This window comes from Mytilus trossulus, chromosome 13, assembly GCF_036588685.1.
Source record: "Mytilus trossulus isolate FHL-02 chromosome 13, PNRI_Mtr1.1.1.hap1, whole genome shotgun sequence".
NCBI classification, from domain to species: Eukaryota; Metazoa; Mollusca; class Bivalvia; order Mytilida; family Mytilidae; genus Mytilus; species Mytilus trossulus.
In genome coordinates, this window is record NC_086385.1 from 27,217,110 (window position 1) to 27,237,158 (window position 20,049).

Sequence of the window (20,049 nt, forward strand, 5' to 3'; positions counted from 1 at the left end):
TTTACAAAGGAAAACACTTGCCGCCATAAAATAGCCAACAATATTGATAGCAAGGTTAATTCAAACCAATCAATAAGGATTTTAATAGAAACAAAAAGGATATTGGGTATCCATTCATGACACAAAAAATCTCCATACAATGATAACAAATCCACACGCTGACAAAAAGCAAAGACAAAACGCTTTTATTGCTGTTCTGCATTTAGATGTGAGAGTGAGGCCTACACAATTACGCTGAAAAACTCTATTGTTTGAATTTAAGATGCCCCCTGGTACCATATATAGTCTACACAAATATAAATAGTAATCCTTAATCATCCTTAAATAATACTGATTATGTTGTTTTGTACTTAAAAAAAATACCCCCCAGAACTCCGTTTCCTGTATACCGAATTTAAAACAGAAGACTTTCGTTGTACTCCTTTTAGATATTTTCACGATTTTATAATTATTGGTCCTCTTGTTATTACAAAGGCCTGATACATGCAGGGTTTACTGGTGTGAATATTCATGAACAAAAATGTGCCATTAAATATCTATACGCTGAATAATTCAGCATTCTTAATTTACATGTTATGGTAAACTATTTAGAAAATATATATAATATTACAGCAATACTTGGACAACATTGTGTATTTAAATATCTGTTTGCGTAATTTGAAAATAACTAGAAAGACGAACATTCAAATTCCAAACAGATTTTCTGCACAAACTTGTGTTTATCATCTATATTAATTATCAATCATTTTGACTGTGTAACCAAAACTTACAAATCAGTTGCAATTAAAGCTTTATTTTACCATTAAACTACGTCTATGATTTAGAAATGAATGACAAAAACGTTATAAAAAAATAATTATACTTGGTTATTTCTCTGATTTGTACTACAGCCATTTTCAAGTAGCATTTGCATGGCCTGCGCGTATCTCAGATGTGTTGCTTCATTCAATGCCGTGTTTCCCTGGAACACAAAAAACACAAATCTTATTTAAACACGGGAAAGATAAATGAAAATTTTGCAAAATAAAATTATAACTTATTTGGTGAACAAACATGGTCCCTATGAAACAAGGTTCGTTGGTAGATTGAATAAAAACATTTGAATTTAGTTGTTTAAGTAGTATCTTTCATATTCAATGAGCACGATTTGAAAGTAAGATCATATCACACTTCATTATTTAGAAGAATAATCAGTTTTGTTTAATGGGAAATTTCTATATTTTCCTAGTTTGGAGTATCGACGAAGTATGTAAAAGATTTCGCGTTGTAATAATTTTTTACAACATTAAAAGGAGCACGACATATTTGGAATACAACAGTCTATTGTTGAATACTGCATATTTCCATCTTTTATTCATGTGTGCTTTGTTGTAATATAATGTTATTGAGGTATTTCCTACAGCAGCTATAAATAATATATCAACTTTGAACGTGATCGTTTTTTACATTTAGGTGTATTTATTGAATCAGCTATCTTTAAATATATTTTGTAAAGTTTTGTGATAATGTATGGAATTTAATGCGACTGTCATACTAGTGAGAGGTTGAGTTAGCTATAAAATAAGGTTCAATCCACAATTTTCTAAATAATTAATTGCCTGTCTATCTTTTATAAGCAAACAGTTTTATGCATTTGCTGATTACTTGTTATTCATATTAATTCCATTTTGAATTACCTTGGAGTTCAGTATTTTTGTTATCTCACTTTGTAATTGTAACCAGGAATATGACAGGTGATATCCATTCGGTTAAAAATTTGAGCTTTTGATTTCGCTATTTGATTATGTATTTTCCGTTATGAATTCAGTATTTTTTGTGATTTCACTTTTTACATGTATATAATGTTTTTTGATGCATTTCATAAGTTTATCAACAACCTTAAATGCAAAGTCGCCTCTCGATATCTGCATTGAAATCGAGTTTCTACTATAACAGTATATTTTTTTCTTCAAAAATGTGCCATTTAATGCATTAAGTAGATTTCGCAGACCAGTTTGTGAATGGGTTTTGTAATGTTTTTTTTCTAATGATGGATAGTCAAATTGGTTCTTGTTATAAAATTGAGAATGGAAATGGGGAATGTGTCAAAGAGACAACAACCCGCCCAAAGATAAAAAAACCCACAGCAGAAGGTCACGAACAGGTCTTAAATGTAGCGAGAAATTCCCGCACCCGCCGGCGTCCTTCAGCGGGCCCCTAAGCAAATATATACTAGTTCAGGGATAATGAGCGCCATACATATTTCCAAATTGTACACAAATCAAAATCAAATCAAATCAAATATATTTTATTGTCAATTAAAGATGCCCATAACAGGCAAATTAAATTTGGTACAATGATTACAAAATGATTACAATTATTTGAATACAATTAAATCAATGATTACAACGAAAAGACAAGAAACACACACGAATGTGTATTTATAAAATGTATCATGTTTCAACTTTGACAAATACAGTGATCATAATAAATAAAGGAAACTGAATTTCAATATCCTGGTGCTTTCATGATCCTACATTTACAAAAAGAAGATTTACAAATATCTAAATTTCTAAATCATGCCTATGTCTTTTTACAGTAAACTATATGAACTCACTAAGTTTCTAATAGTTGTTTTCGAACATTTAAATTATTAATTAAATTGCTTCCTTGATTAAAAATGTGACTATCTTCATTGGACATAAGCCAAATAAATTGTGACTGATAATCTAAATTGTGAAAGTTTTTGGAACTTTTAGCTATGTTGGAAATAATGGAAACTCTCTCACTTTCCAAAGATGAACATTTAGGTAAAAAATGGAGTTCATCTTCTACTTCTTTTTTTACAAAGATTACAAATTCTATCCATTGCCTGAAGTCCCCTGTATCTGCCTCTCTCTATTTCTAAATCATGATTACTAATTCTGAATTTTGTCATCTGAATTCTCAGATTCCTTTTACCTATAGCCAAATAAGGTTCAAAATATATATTTCTCTTAAAAAGTCTGTATGTTCTAAGTTTATTTCCAAATGACATTTTCTGTCATCGTTTAAAGATGAATACCCCAACTTATTATACTTTAATTCAAGTTTGTTTAAAATAAATCTTTTCCAGTTTGATTTCATATTAAAAACTTGTGATAAATCTATGTCTAAATATTTTGCAAATGAATTTATAGAACTAAACCAACTTCTTACTATGGTTTGATAAGGATTTTGATACAAGGAGAGCTTTAGACAATAATTGGTCCTCTGTACTGGTTAAACGTGATAAATATGAAAACATATCAACTATAACTTCAATAAATAAAGGATATCTCCCAAGCTCACCTATCACTGCCATATGTGTGTTTCTCTTTCCTACTCTTTTTTTTTGGAGGGGGGGGGGGGGATTTGTGTCTTATCATCAACATTATTCTTAATTTTACAATCTATTTTTAGCATTACTGAAATTTGGCAGTGATCTGAAAGCTCGCCCAAAAATTTATGCACTTTAAAAAATAAGATATTTTCCATTAGGTTCTCAGAGGCTATAAAATAGTCAACAACACTGTTATCATTTGGTGTATAACAAGTGAGTTGGCCAGTAAAGTCAGCAGGGGTACGACCATTTAATATTCTCAATCCAGATTGAATACAAATCTCATTTAAACTTTTGCCACGTGTGGACAATACCTCATCCATACTGTAACGTACAGGAAGGTTAAGATCTGGAGAAATTTTATCAAAAACTGGTATATTATCAAGTGATTCGTCATTATTTATAAAGTCTAAGACCTGGGTACCAGTTCTAGCATTTAGATCCCCTGCTAATAGAATTTTTCCAGTATCAGAGTATTTTTAAATGTCTTTCTCAATAAGGTCAAAAATATCTTCTTGCAGAGATTTTGTATATGAAGAATTTTCTGGAGGATTATAGATATAACAGATAAAAATATCATCTTTCAATCCAAAAAGTTACTGCACAATTGCAGCCATTATCATCATTATTTACATGTTCCAACAATTTACACCTGGTCGTAACTCTGATTTAACAAATATTCAGATTCCTCTTGAACGTTTATAAGTGCCCTTAGATTTAGGTCTAGTAAGATGTACTGGTGTAAAACCTTCAAGTGAAAGGGATTCTTCTAGAGAACAACGAGTTTCAATTAAACAAATTATATCTTTATGACATATTTCATTTACAATTCTTGGATAGCTGTATTTGTCAAAGTTCTCGTTTTTGTGACCATTTATATTCCAACAACCAATGTGTAATTGTGATTTTTTTTGCTATTTTTAAACACATTTGAGTCAATATGAATAATGAACAAAACAAAATGGAACAAAACCTGTCACGTATAAACTATTTGTTTTACATATACTTGCATCATAATTGAATAATGAAAAATAAGACTACACACCAATCCCTGGTATGCATGGTATAAGGGAGATAATCAAAATTTAGAAACTATGGCTTATCATGTTTCTATATAAAAAAAAATTTTTAATAATAATAACAATAAATAGAAACTGGGGGTGGTCTTGTAGTTGTATTACTCCCTACCATCACTTGGTTCTCAATTTAATGGATAATAATCTTAATGTTTCTGATAAAAAAGATATAAAAGAAACAGTTTTCACTAACTTTCTAAACTACTTTTCCATATTGTTTAAATAAATTGTCATGACAATAGAGTTTTCAAATTTTCATAACAATACAAAACATGTACAAAAAGTGCAATTTATATGTAAATATATCATGTATATATATATATAATTAGTATAGATGTAAATTTTTCTAATAAAATCATACATTGTTTTACCTTTATAACGTAAGATTTATTGGTACCCAAAATGTCCAAATATAATAACCCACAACACTTAACTCAATATTCAAGGATTCGTTTTACGTAAATTATCAACATAATAGATAAATTCATAAAGTCCTAAATTTAGGAAATATTCATGTATATTTACCATTTCCAATGAAAGTCATCCATTTGAGGGGGATACATCATTTGGTTATAATTATATCCTGGTCCCCACGGATACATGAAAAAGGGGGACATAGGTGATTGGTCATTAGCTTTCTGAGGTGAACTATGATTTTGGTTTGAGAATGACCGTTCATGTCTGTTTTTCTTAAGCCCTCTTTCAGGTTTTGACGCCTGTTGTCTCATTTTTTGTGTTTCAGTAACCTGAAGAATATTCTTCATATGAAACTTAATACCCGCTACAAATACACTGACACCTTGATTTGATAAGTGTAAACCATCTACTCCATAAAATTTCTTAATTGGTACATTACCACTACTTAATCTAGAATTATTACTTATTGTAACATATACATGTTTAAGGAACTTGTACTGTAATAATATATTATATTCTTCAATTTTATTATTTAATGCCTTGTCTAGTATTGTAAGGAAAGGTAAAGATATTATAATTTTTGCAAACTGACAATGTCTGCGTAGTGCATCTATTAACTCTTCTGTCTTTTGAACGCATTGTTCAACTGTATCATCTCGAATATTGTTTGTGAAGACATGCAGCAGAATGCACTCGTAGTCAGTATCTAATTCTTCTATTTTGTCCATCGTTCCTTCACATGAGTGTTCAATGTATTTGTGAACTAAGCTATTTTGGATAAAATTGCCTGTTCTAATGCGTTTTACATGTGAATTACCAATCAACAGGGCTTTACGTGAACTATTGTTTTGTCCAGTTACAGCATCAGTGTCACTGTTTTTATCATCAGATAGTTGTGTAAAGCGGTTGGACGCCTCAAGTTCAAGGTGCAGAGATTGCTGATTCGCCAATTCTTCTGTATTGGACTTTTGAAGTTGTGAAGAAATCTGGTTTATGTTCTTCGTGATGTTAAAGTTTGCTGTCAAACTTTTTTCAATTGATTTGTAAGTCTGTTCTGAATTTTTATTTATGCTTTCTCGTTCAGTGCTCATGTTTTCTAATTTAGTTGCCAATATTTCAAAGACTGGGGCTTGAATGGTATTTTCAAGTCACGAATTTTTCTCCTGTAATGGTTTTATGTGATTAATGACTGCTACTTTATCTTTTTGAATGTGTTCACTGATCTTTGTTACTTCTTCAGATGTACATCTTGTAGAGATCAAATCTTTACTCTCATGCATTGCTTGTGTCAAATCTTCCAACTTTTTTTCAACACCTTCAATTGATTTAGAGTTTGATTTCGTGATTTGAAGTTCATGTTGCAAGTTGTTGATTTTCTCATCTTGATTTGATTGATTGATTGATGTTATTGCTTGCACTACACTATTTTCTATTCGAGAAACAATTTCAAGGGTCTTGTTACTCAAGTTTGGGTTATCGGATGGTTCTACTCCTCATTTGTTTGTCCATTTTTCATAGAAAGAAGTCGTTACATTAGAACAAGTCTCGCAAGTATATCTACAGGAGGTATGGACTAGTAAGTAAAGTTGGTAGACAGGGAGCTTTGTACAGACATAATGTGTCCATCCCTGGCACCTATTACACTGCATCATATGTTCACTAGTTTCATACTTGCAGGATTGGGAACATGTAGTTTTGTTAGCCGTAGCTTTCTGTTTGGATTCTACTTCAGGGTCATTGTTATTGGACAGATGTGTCTCGTCAGAATTTGATTGAGACTGCATATCATTGGTACATGTATCAGTCTTTGAGGATAAGTGTGCAAGATTTTCTGTATTACATAATTTACTATGATCGCAATTGTGGCCATAATCCTTGGGGGATTTGGCGATAGTTGTTTCGTCATATACTGGTATGGAATTGCATGATTTATAAGTTTCGTCTGCCATTAAAAAGACAATAGCTTGGTCAATATTATTAAAACCTTTAAAAACAGCGTGGTGATATTTGTGAGCGCTTGCCTCACATTTGTTCCATAAAGTAAATATGCCAGTATTTGTACCTTTGGCAACACTGTAAAAGTTTTTTCGGGACATTTTGGGATGTTTATATTGTTTATATTACTGATTTATGACAGGATTCTGTTCATTTAATCCATTATTTTTGGAGCTGAATAATGCCGGCAGCGGAAGTTTGTTAACAAGAAACTAAAATTAAAATAATACAGGACTAACAAAGACCACAGGCTCCTGAGTTGGGACAGGCACAAAAATGCGTTGGGGTAAACATGTTTATGAGATCTCAACCCTCCCTCTATAACCTGTAGCCAATGTAGAAAAGTAAACGCATTTCAAAACGCAAAATTAAAATTCAGTTCGAGAGATGTCCGGGTATATGATAATCCTAGCGACGTTTTACGAGTTTAATACTTTCTGCGAAACCGACTAAGGTTTTCTTAAAACACTCTTTGAATGTATTCCTTTAACTTATGCATATGCAGCATTTTCTAAACCAAACTTGGCCACAATCATTATTTGGGTATCTCGTTCAAAAAATTTGTCCAGTGACCCGGCCAACCAACCAAGATGGCCGCCATGGGCTAAAAATAAAACATAAAGGTGAAATGCAGTTTTTGACTTATAGCTTAAAAACAAAAGCATTTACAGCAAATCTGACATGGGGTCAAAATTGTTTATCAGGTTAAGATCTATCTGCCCTGAAATTTTCAGAGGAATCAGACAACTTGTTGTTGGGTTGCTGCCCCTGAATTGGTAATTTTAGGGACATTTTGCTGTTTTGGGTAATTATCTTGAATATTATTATGTATAGAGATAAACTGTATAATGTTCAGCAAAATAAGATTAACAAATAAGTTAACATGACCGAAATGGTCAGTTGACCCTTTAGGAGTTATTGCCCTTTATAGTCCATTTTTAACCATTGCTCGTAAATCTTAGTCATCTATTACAAAAATGTTCTCCTCTGAAACTTCTTGGCCAAACTAATCCAAACTTACAATGTAGCCACAATCTTCTTTGGAGTATCTAGTTTAAAAAATGTGTCCGGTGACCCCGGGCAATCAACCAAGCTGGCCACCAAGGCTAAACATAGAACATAGCGGTGAAACGCAGTTTTTGGCTTATAACTCAAAAACCAAAGCATTTAGAGCAAATCTGATTTTATATTGTCATTCAAGTCAAAATCTATTTGCCCTAAAATTTTCAGATGTAATGGACAACCGGTTGTTGGGTTGCTGCCCCTGAATTGGTAATTTTAAGGAAATTTTGCCGTTTTTTGTCATTATCTTGAATATTATTAAAGATAGAGATAAATTGTAAACGGCAATAATGTACAACAAAGTAAGACCTAAAAATAAGTCAATATGACCAAAATGGTCAATTGACTTCCTCAGGAGTTATTGTCCTTTAATGTCAATTTTTAACAATTTTCATAAAATTTGTAAATTGTTACTAACATTTTCCACTTAAACTATTGGGCCAAGTTCATTAAAGATAGAGATTATTGTAAGCAGCAAGAATGTTCAGTAAAGTAAGATGTACAAACACATCACCATCACAAAACACAATTTTGTCATGAATCCATCTGCTTCATTTGTTTAATATTCACATAGACCAAAGTGAGCGACACAGGCTCTTTCGAGCCTCTTGTTATTTTACCCAACCTGCTACTGCTTTTACGAAAACTGACAATCGAAATGGTAAATTAATCAAAGAGACAACAACCCGACCAAAGAGCATAAAACAGCAGAATGTCACAAGTGGGTCTTCAATACACCAACAAAATTACGCATTCGTAGGCCTGCATCAGCTGACCCCTAAACAAAAATGTTTCTAGTTCAAGGATAATAGACGTCATACTTAACAATATAAAGTTAACTTAAATTAAAAAGCATACAAGACTTCCAAAGACCTAAGGATCACCCCTGTTAGAACAAAGGAGCTGGGATGTAATAAATAAATACAACATTACACAAACTCAGGAAAACCGTATCATCTGGGGGAATTTTGACATTTAAACTTTAAAGTCATTCAGGAAAGAATTGATTTTCAATAATTTGTATTACTGTGTTTTTGTCTTGTTTACAAATTTACAATGAATCTCATTACCATAAATGTTTTCTCTCTATTTACCTCATTGTCTTCCATATCTTGTTCACAGCCAAATTTTAGTAAGATTTGAATAATGTATGGATCAGCATGACTATTTGTAGCTGCTATGTGTAACGCTGTTTTTCCCTGAAATGATAAAAAAAGAAGTAAGATCCTCTTTGAATAGTATACGATTCAAAAGATGTGGTATAATATCCTATGAGACACCAATCACAGCTTTCTTTTTGGTGAGGTCCCTTTCCTCGTAATTTCACTGCAACTTGAACGAGTTTAAGACACCCATTTGAACTTAATGAAGTGTTGAATTGCATCGATGTTAACAGAAACCATACATTTAAATATAAATCAAGTACCAAATTGTCAATTTTAAAACCTATAAAGGTACAGATTTTCAATGAAGTTAGCAAAATTTAAAGGAACAAAAAGATTAAGGGGGCTCGCGGGTCTTAATCATTTTTTTTTTATTTAATAAAGGATTTCTCTGTATTTATCTATAAATGAAATTTATGTTATACATAATAGAAAAATGAAAAATAAATGGGGTCACCGTTCATTCACACTCACAACTTGCATTCGACAGAAGCATACAATTTTGGTAAAATCCTTTCTTCTGTTGAACTAATAGGAGAAATAGCAGTTATATCGAAATAAAAAAGAACTAAATTGCAGAATTCGCTTTAATATTACAATTATTAAGTTTATGTACAGCGTATTCGTTAATAAAAAAAAAAAAATATAGGTCACCGATGGGTTAAAGAAGATATTTCAATTTTGATGCCAAAAAATGGCATTTTTGCAGCAAAGGGACATAATTTGGAGCTTTTTCAATGACATCTACATTTAACAAGTTAACTGGAGCCAACACATGTTGATTTTTTTGGATGACTTTTGTACCATATGATAAAGTAACAACTACTTAAGGTATTTGATGAAATTTGTACTGAAAATTATATATCAAATTTTCCCCAACATTACTATAGTGTAAAACCATTCAAACGGGAAACCCAACGGTTTAATTCATATAAAATACAAGAAACGAGAAACACAAATCAATAACATAAACAAACGACAACAACTGTACATTATATTCCTGATTCCTTATAACACGATTTTAAATGTTGATAAAGGACAAGGTACACTATGAGCCGTATTTGGCCCCCTTTTTGTCATTTTTTTTTTCTTAATGAAATAAACGAAATTATAATTGGAAATAATTTGCAATTATCTGTCCTTTAGAAGCTCATGCGGATTTTAATTTTTGGTAAAGCAGAAACCTGATTTTAGGTTGCTTAAAGTTTACTAAGTACACCCAAAAGGTAGCAAAATGTTGATTTTTGGACTGAAATTCTTCGTTTTTAAAGGCCTCCGCCAATGTGAGCCACAGAAAAGAATGGTGATAAGGATAGCATTCAAACGGAATTTTCTGATAATGAAAAGAAACTATTGGCTCACGTTGGCGGAGGCCTTCAAATATAAATAAAACTCTCTCCTAAAAAAACAACAACTTCGCCGTAATAGTAAAATCGGAGCGAAATCGGAGAAAGGGCTGAAAACTCCGCATTCGACTGTGATTACCAGACACCACAAACTACATCAAGAATATTTCCAAAGGTGAGGTTTTTAGTTTTGAGATTTGGCAAACATTCTTCAAATTGTATTTTTTTTCTTATTATCAATCTAGTTTTTGTTTTACCAATTTGGATCAACAAACAAATGGTGAAAACGTATGCATTTGGCACACACGATAAACAACCATTTTCATGTGTAACTGAGACCGGTTGAGTCATGATATGATATAAAGCTACAAAGAGTTGGAATGATTAAATAATTTTTCGTTTCAAGTGAAAAATATCTCCACTCAGAAAAGTTCATACCACACGTTCCAGAAGAAAACCTACAGTATGCACAAAAATCGACCTTTAGTCAAGCCCATGATTATAGTTGGATCTGATGGCTACATTTTGAGTGTCTTGGGACCATATTATGCCAATGGCCACAACAACGATGCCTCAATTACCAAGCATTTATTTAAAACAAATGCTGAAGGTATAAAGAATTGGATAAAGGACGATGACGTACTAGTAGTCGACAGATGTTTCAGAGATGCTCAAGCTTTTCTTGAGAGTTTGAACTTGAAAGTAGAGATGCCCTGTTTCGTCAAAAGGGGGCCAAAACAGCACACTACCGAGGAGGCAAATTCTTCACGACTTATAACAAAAGTTCGGTGGGTAGTTGAAAGCGCCAATGGACGAATTAAACAGTGGCGTTTTCTCGACAAAGTCGTTTTAAACCACTTTGTTCCCTATATTGGAGATTTTGTCAGAACTGTTTCTGCATTAATTAATTGCTTCCGGGCTCCACTGATAAATGATTTTTGTAATGAAGAGATTAGCCAAACTATGCTGGATAAAGCACAGCTTGGTAACCAGGTACAGAAGTATGTTGAGGACAATAATTTAATTCGCAAAAAAGCTATTTATTCTGAAGTAAATGGCACGGAAAACGTATTAGATTTTCCAAAACTTACTCTCCAACAAATCAGAGATATTACTATGGGAGTATATCAACTGAAGCAAGCCCCAAGATATACAGAAAGCCATCTCTCTGATGACAATTACATGCTCCAGACTTGTCGTGACCGTCAAAATCTACTACGAGTAAAACTAACATCCAGACATTCGTCCTCAAGAGTGTACAGTCTATGGATTGAATTTAGTGGAGATGAAGTCACTGGTTGGTATTGCACATGTAAAGTTGGCGCCCGGGTGGTTGGTTGTTGTGCGCATATTGCATCTTGGTACCTTGGTTATAGCAGGTGGGAACTAGAGACACCAAGCACATGTAAATATGCAGATTCAATTTTGAATGCAAAAGATGTGCCACTTGAAACAGATTCCGATTCTGATAGTGACAGTTTCATTGAGGAGTGAATCTCTTACACTCATATTTATTGACAGAGGTTAAGATGTAAATGCATAGAAATAGTGAATTTATTTAACAGGGGGTGGGTTTTTTCATTGTTATATTAACAAACGAATTTTTTTTTTTGGAGATCAGTATCCGATTAAAATTGTTCTTGTCTTGCGGAATTCTTTTAGATCTTAATGTTGAATACGTTTTTTTCTCGCTGAACGTACATACTCTATTGTTGATTATCTGTTCATTAATTAAGAATAAGAATAAGTGTGTACACATTTTTAGTCACATGTCAGATAAATAAAAAAGAAGATGTGTTATGATTGCCAATGAGGTTAGATTCACATCAGGTTTAGTCATAGCTTAGGTATCAGTCTTTTTGCTCTTACTGAACATTGTTTGAATTGTTTTACATTGTCTTATCGGGGCCTTTTATAGCTGACTATGCAGTATGGGCTTTGCTCATTGTTGAAGGCCGTACGGTGACCTATAGTTGTTAATGTTTGTGTCATTTTGGTCTTTTGTGGATAGTTGTCTCATTGGCAATCATACCACATCTTCTTTTTTATATACTCTACAAAAACAATATATAAATCTAAATAATGAACTACAATTATACTGAAATAGAAGATTTGGTACACCTTGTCAGTAAATCTAGTTAAAATTGTCCCTCCTTGAAGCTGCTTTACGTGTGATGCTATGTGTCTTTGATAAACAAGACTTTGGTCATTTTAGAGATTACCCAGTTTATGTGGTATTACGTACATATATACTATAAGGAACGTGGTTGATATATGATTATGCACTATGATAGGTTTATCTAATTACCTTCACATTTAATACAGACATCCGACAGTTTTTCATTCAGACCAACAGCGTACATTTTGTTGTCCATATTACACTATATCTTAAGATGCTTTTTACACATTTCTGCGTAATATATACTTAACCTAGTAAGTTATACTTGTTGGCGGTTTATACTCTATATTCAGATGTTGTCTCTTTGACATGCACATTCCACTTTTCAATTTTATCTATATGCAGTGGAACTATTTACAAAGGATGATTTTCATTGGTTCCACGAACATTCACAGAACATTGTGTAATTTTGTCAAAGAAAACTGCCTGTTATTTCATTGTTTATATAAATGTTTGATCATTGAATAAATCAACAGTTCCAGTAATGAATTCTGTTTTTTTTACTTAACTGCTATTGTACACGGGCTTAACATAATACTTTTGATATAATGATAAAAAGGCTTTGAAGGTCATTATAACTTTGACTTTTTTGTAAAACTTTTTCGTAATACTTTATTATTTCTTGGGTTTTGTTTGGGTTTTTTTTGGGGGGGGGGGGGGAGTTTATTTGTTTAGTAAACACCAAACTTATTCCATCTATAGTTGGATAGTGATAAATCTACAAAATATTAATACCGTATAGATGACAAATTAACATAAGAAAAGTACAATTTCAGCGTAAATCATATAGAGGAAGGTCGTTGCTACGCAATGAATACGGTTGCTAGGGAGTTTCTAAGCATTAAAAAGCTAACAAAATGTAAGTTATTTACAATTGTCATGTAATAACCTAACAATAGACCTAGCAAACCTAGCTTTGGTTAACACATTAGGTGTTACATAAACCTTGAAGATATATTAAAGGCTGTGGTTGCTTCGTATACAGTGCTGTTGCTAAGGGTCATTCTGATGGCTAAGATATGATAAATACTAGTATTTAATAATTCAGATGAATGAGACATTATAGTTTGATATTTCTTTATATGTATTGTACAATGATACATTTCTATTCATATAAAAAAGACACACGTTTTAATGATTATGGTTAAAAATAGTGCATAAATAGCAGAATTTAAAGTGGTTGCTAGGCAACCAACAAATGATAATTACAAAAAAAAATCATTTTTTTAAGCTTCTATATATAGTCTATTAAAATTATAAAATTCAATTCATTTGGAAAGGTGGCCAAAAATGGCCCTTATTGTTCCTTGTCCTTTGCATGTCAAGAGCAAGTCACTCTGAATTAGCGCATTTTCTGAAGGGATCTGAATTAAGCTTTTTTGTGTTTTAGTCGAAAAAAAAACGTACGTACTTTTCTTTTGATATTCTTAAAGCATTTTCTAAACGCTATATATCTTTCCTTCTAAAAGCTATATCCTAGTATTTTGATTTTATAATTATATCATTTGACTGCCCCCCTGGTATGATTTAGCTTCTAATCACATATTGATGCATTTGTCACATCCTGTAGCTTGTGAAAATTCACGGTGACCTATCTTTTGTATTATAATTTTGAAAATGTCAATATATATTACCTTTTGGCAAAGTATGAAAAAGTTCTATCAATTCAATTAAAAAGACCCATACCACCTAAAAAGTTTATCAGAGTGTATGGTATATCCTTGATTGTACAGTATGCCAGCTCTTAATTATATAAATAAAGCTTTTTCATTTATCTATATTTATTATTATAAATTAAATTGTCATTTTATTCAGTCCAAATCGGTCTTTCTTATGACTTAAACGTCTGTCCAATGACGAAAACATTATCCGGACGCATTAATTTTGGTTTTTCTCCCAAAATATCTTTAACGGAATCGGCAAACACTAGGATAACTAATGCGACCTAAATAATAGATACTTGGCAAAAATGTATACCAATACTAACCAGCGTTTTGAGTTTTATGATGCAGTGTCATTTACATCCGAAATATCATATGAATAAATTTCAAAATCATATTGCTTCTTATTTGTTAATATTATCTGAGGCTTCAATTTATCTTGACAGTTTCAATTTTTGATCCTACTGAATTCCAAAAATGTAAGGTCAAGTCTTGATATTTCCATTTAGCACACGCATTTATCTCCTTCTTATACAATTACTACGCCCATAGACTCCCCAACTATAAGCGCATAAGTCTAATAAAAACCAAACTAAAGTTGAAATTGAATATCCACACCACGACAGTGCCATGTACTTCCATCTTTGTGTTTTGTGACATATATACCAAAATATAAATGTCTTTGTGTTTAAGCGTTTCTTGACATTCATCATTTGCACAATGTAAAAACTTGTTTTCACAACATCGGAACATATTGCTCTTTTTTCACTTTCAAAATGATTTATATTAAATTCAGAAAATATATCTAAATCTGTTGTGTACTTCTTAATTAATAGCTTTAATTGTCGCACCGTCGTTTAATTATAACTTTTAAACGTAAATTATAGCTAAAACAGGACAACAAAAACAATTGTATTATTTATCAAAATTGGGGAAAAGCTCCTTTGTGTTGCATATTGAGTCATGTGACCCCAAACATATTTCAAAACAATATACTTTACAACTTTTATTGATTAGAAAATTGTCGATAGCTATCGAATGCGCGGTATTTTTTTTTTATACAGTCACTGATATTTGATAAGCGGTCAATATTGTAATCCGTTACCAAGAATCCCAAATTTAAATAAAGAAATAAACAATCTCAAACGGTTAAATGATATTTCGGCGAACTTTACTCAAATGATGCCCTTTTTCACCGTAAAATTGTTTTGTCCTCAAGCAAACCTCTGACATATATGACATACACGAACAGCAGGGATGATAATTATGGCCATACAAGATACAAGTATAAAGAATTCGAACATGCGTGGCACTTCTTTTATTTTTAAATTAGAACATTGAAAAATTCCCACTGAACAGTAGTGGTGGTCTATGCCACTTTTTACAATTCTTTTCGTTAAAACAATTTTAACATTGATTCATGTTTGTTTGTCCATGTTATGATTGTTTTTGTTGTTTGAACGTCACAAACAATCTTTTCATTTAAATAACATCATGCAGAGTCAATTGAATAGGTCTATATTTGTACTAATAGCTTGTTCACTTATATCATTGATCATCTTTACTCGAATAAACGTTGTCACAATGATCACTCCGAAAAACACGATCCTAGTAGAACCCTTTACATACTGTATTTGTATTGCATAATGAGGAGTAATATAGCAATTGTTACTATTTTACCTTGTAATCTTTTAGGTTTGGATTACAGCCATGTTCAAGTAAAAGCTGTATAGCACCGAGGTTGCAATGATATGCAGCTATATGCAATGCTGTTCTTCTCTAAAACGTACAAAAATCTTTATTTTAAAGAACTATAATACATGTAAAAGTAAAAACACAAAAAGACTAAACTCCGAGGAAAATTCTAAAAGGAAAATCAAAAATCAAAAGGCAAAATCAAAAGTCCAAACACATCAAACGAATGGATAACAACTGTCATATTCCTGACTTGGTACAGACATTTTCTAATGTAGAAAATGTTGGAATGAACCTGGTTTTATAGCTAGCTAAACCTCTCACTTTTATGACAGTCGCATCAAATTCCATTACATTGTCAAAGATGAATGAACAAAACAAACATACTCAAAGAATAAAAATGTCAAAAATAAGGGTACGTCAATGTGTTATCATCTTAATATCACTATAAAAACAACAAATGTAACGAAGAAGCACAAAAAGGCATACAGCAAATTTAACATACTAATTTTGTTTTTCTTATACGACTTAATTTAGGTATGTAAAGTCTACCCGTAAAGGATAGAAGGTTTTCAGTACTGGTGTAAAATTGCGCGTTTGAAATTCGCACAGGTAGACATAAAAATAATTTTGTCCGTTCAAAGTATGACGGCATACATACATGCAGAGTCACGTAAAGTAGATATAACAAAAACAGATTTAACAGTAAAAGTAATAATAATAAATAAAATTAAAAACCAATTGTTCAGAGAACAATTGAAGGTCTTTCCATCAAACAATGTATTTTGATATGAAAAGTTGTGAAACTAAGTTTAAAATGTCATTTCAATCGTCAAATGATAGCTCCTAGTAAGCTGATTCCAAAAATATATTGTTTCCATACATTTTTTTTTATAAGGGAGATAATTTGTTACTTCCGGTTTGAAAAATGTTACTTCCGATTATATTTGAATATTTACTTGACACTGATTCCAAAAATATCTGGTTCTATATACTTTTATATTAATAAAGTACAAAAAAATAGCTATTTCCGGTTTACAAAAGGTCACTTCCGGTTGTTTTTTACAAGGTTAAATGGTTTGATACCTTTTTCTAAAAGTTGTATATCTTTATCATGTATACATATAGAATAAAAGCAAAGGTCAAAATCTTGAACGTCAAATTAAGCTATGACCTTGAGATCAATTTCAAGGTCATAAACCAAGGACCTCAAATCAAAAGACCATAGGTCTTTATTATATTTAGTTAATGAGTTATATCACCAAACGCGTATTTTTAAATACAAGAGGGGAGAAAACTCCCTTTTACATTCAACGTACGCTTGCAATCAAAATTTACATCTTACGACATGTCACAACTAACAATTTAGAAAAAATAATTTGTTGATATCTTATACAGTCTTTGGATATAAGTGAAAATAAGCCAAATTCAAATATTAGAATATGACCTTGACCTTTGACCTTGACCTAATTTTCATTTTTTGGGACCAAGGACCTCAAATCAAAAGATCCTAGGTCTCTATCACTTATGATTTATAAGATAGAAATTAATATCACTTATATCAGATGCATAAGGGGAAATAACTCTCATATGGAGCGGTCATATCGCTTCGGTCAAAATAGGACAAATCTTGCGAAGGATATAACGAGCAATTTTGTAAAATAAATTTGTCATAATCTTTTACGGTTGCGAAGGAGATGCGCTAACAAGGAAAACAGTGTTTGGGGAGATAACTCCTACAAAGAAAAGTATTCGTTTACGCAGGGTAAATTTCAAAAGTGCATAAACTGTTCGATATCATATACCAAATATCTAAGCAACATATTGCGAAACAAATGTTTATCGCAAGAACAAAATTAGGCGGAAGAAAAAAAAAAAAAAAATAATCAGAAGAAAAACAATAGGTCTTTCCACAGAAAAGTGGAAAGACCTAATAATTGTGTGGTTCAAAGTATGACGGGATACATACGTACAGTTTCACGTCAAATGTATATCATAAAAAACAGACTTAACAGAAAAAGTAGTATTATTGAATAAAACAGTAATTTGTTATTGCAATGTAATTATAAATCGGTTCAAAATTTTTTTTTTTAATTAATTTTTTTTTGAAATGCGGATAATTAATAAATTTTAAACAAAATGGAAAGACAAATCCATTTTTTTTAAACATAATACAATAATTATAGGTATTAGATGACTTCAACATATATTTTCGAACAATTTTACAACATTTACCTGCTTATTTGTGTGATTTGAGTTACAGTCGTAATCAAGTAATAGTTGAAGAGCATATATGTCTCCATAATAAGCAGCTGAATGCAATGCCGTTTCATCCTGAAACACAAAACAAAACTTGCCTTTAATCGACGAATTTTACAGTTTATTATAGGAGAAAAGTCTCGCCAGAGGTACCGGGTTATACATATAAATTGTTATAACATATGTATTTTGTGAAAATAGAAGTAGGAATTCTTACCTTGTATACCTTAACTTTCATTAATAAAACATAATATCGACTCGTCCAGTGTCCAGTTTGAAGGTCATTTTAGTTACCGTACACATGCATGCACGTTCTTATTAGACCTTTTCAACATCTCTAGACACCGACTAAAAACACCTACAGTTTACAGGTAAAATGGATGGGTCGTCTCAAAGACAAGAACCATCATGATTACCAATACGTAACATATTGGATTGGCGGTTATATACTGTCTTGACTATATAGCTTCAGAATATATATCAACCAAATAAATAAATAAATATTTGTCTCTGTCATATAACATTTGAATTTTGTATGTATATTTACAAGACATTTTATGTTGAATTGATTAAAACAAATACAGCAACCATTCTGCATCCTGATCCGCTTTCACTTCAATTTTATGATTATGTGAGTCCTTTACCAAAAATTTGCCGCATGTAAATAACGATTAATTTGTTGGTGTAAAAGCTTTTTCCAAAATTTATGAAAAATAATTACTGGACTGTCCGTACGTCCGTATCACACTTGTGAACACGACCAAATTGGTATTTTTCAACCGATCTTCACCTTAGTTGCTGTACATATTCAATTTCTGGAGGGATAATTATATATTGATTTTGAAGATATAAGAAACTTGAAAATATCACATCTTTTTTTTTATCAACGGCGGACTTCTCCGCTTCAAGATATTTTGTTAGAGTTGATGTTTTTCATGATAAATTTTTAAAGAAAAAATATAATTGACTTCTCGTTTTAATGTTACAACATCTAAAGCAGTACATGTTTTTACATACCTGTGTATGGAATTTATATTTCAAATTGTTAGTTAATACTTAGAGCTTGTTGACATTGCAAAATCAATATTGACAGTGCTAAGCAGGGGTTTAAAGATCGGCGGCTGATGTCCAGAGAACAACATACCTTGTCCCTTCGTCATAGTGTCCTTCTCCCGTTCCTGAAAAGGACCTTTGGGTTTCTTACAAGAAGTTGATCAAATTTCGTTGATTTTATCTATACACTGTCATTACTATATTTATACCCCCGCTTTAAAAAAGGGGGGTATACTGTTTTACCTCTGTCTGTCCTTCCGTCAGTCAGTCCGTCCGTCCCATAAATATTTTTCGTCGCATTTTTCTAAGGAACTACAATACAAAGATTTCTGAAATTTTGTTTCAGGGTTTATCTAAGTAAGCTATACCGTGTGATGCGTTTTCAGATTGATCACTCGACAACTTCCTGTTTACCGAACACTTGTATGATTATACACATGATAGCCAATTTGAAAAAATTTCGTCACATTTTACTCAGGAACTTCAATACAAGGATTTCTGAAATTTGGTTTCAGGGTTTATCTAAGTCAGCTATACTGTGTGATGCGTTTTCAGATTGATCACTCGACAACTTCCTGTTTACCGAACACTTGTATTATTTTACACTTGAAAGCCAAGTTGGAAATTTTCGTCACATTTTTCTCAGGAACGACAATACAAGGATTTCTGAAATTTGGTTTCAGGGTTTATCTAAGTCAGCTATACCGTGTGATGCGTTTTCAGATTGATCACTTGACAACTTCCTGTTTACCGAACACTTGTATGATTTTACACATGATAGCCAAGTTGAAAATTTTCGTCAC